This window comes from Wasmannia auropunctata, unplaced genomic scaffold, assembly GCF_000956235.1.
Source record: "Wasmannia auropunctata unplaced genomic scaffold, wasmannia.A_1.0 LD323013.1, whole genome shotgun sequence".
In the NCBI taxonomy this organism is placed as follows: Eukaryota; Metazoa; Arthropoda; class Insecta; order Hymenoptera; family Formicidae; genus Wasmannia; species Wasmannia auropunctata.
In genome coordinates, this window is record NW_012039877.1 from 6,483 (window position 1) to 7,359 (window position 877).

Consider the following 877-nt stretch of genomic DNA (forward strand, 5'->3'; position numbering starts at 1 on the left):
TCAGACGTGTGCTCTTCCGATCTCTAAACGCGATCTAATTGATTAACTTTATTTGTTAATAACTCTGTAAATAATGGTCTGAGCCAAAATTGAAAGAGGAATTTTTAGTTCAAAATTTCATTCTCTTTCACACCTTGAAATATTAATTAAGCGTTACGGGACACCCTGTATACCCTTGTGATTACTGATTGTGTGTTAGTTATTACGATTAATATTATTCTTATGTTCAGAGATTCTCGATCTTTAATTATTTCGTCTGACCACGTAATTAAGTTGCATTACAATTTTTACAAGATATATATCTTTTAAACAACGTTTTTTCTCGTGTCTTTTGAAAGAACGTCTGCGTGAACTTTAATTATTCCAGCCAATTTATAAACATAAAAAATATATTTGTTTTGCTAAATTAATTTAAAAAATATGGGCTACGAGCCGGAGTTAGGTATTTAATGCTCAAATAATAAGTTAATTTACATAAAATATATGATTAAAACAAACGTTTCGACTTGCATTGGGTCATTCTCAATGTTAAATTGGTGAAAATTAATACATATAAATTTGAAACGGTAAAATATAAATGTACAGTTAAAAGTCGTTAAATATCATCTAAAACCCAATATTCAGGCGCAAATCTTCGAAAAGCATCGTGACCCGGAAAAAAATTTTTCATATAAGAACATATATAAATATATATAAACATATGTAAAAATATATAATTATATATAAATATACATAATTATACGCAAAATATGTCCATACATATCCATATATGTTTCTTTTCTTTGTAAAATTATTGTTCGATACAAGAAAAATGATAATATAATAAAAAGAAAACATAAAAAATAATTAAAAGATCGGAAGAGCACACGTCTGAACT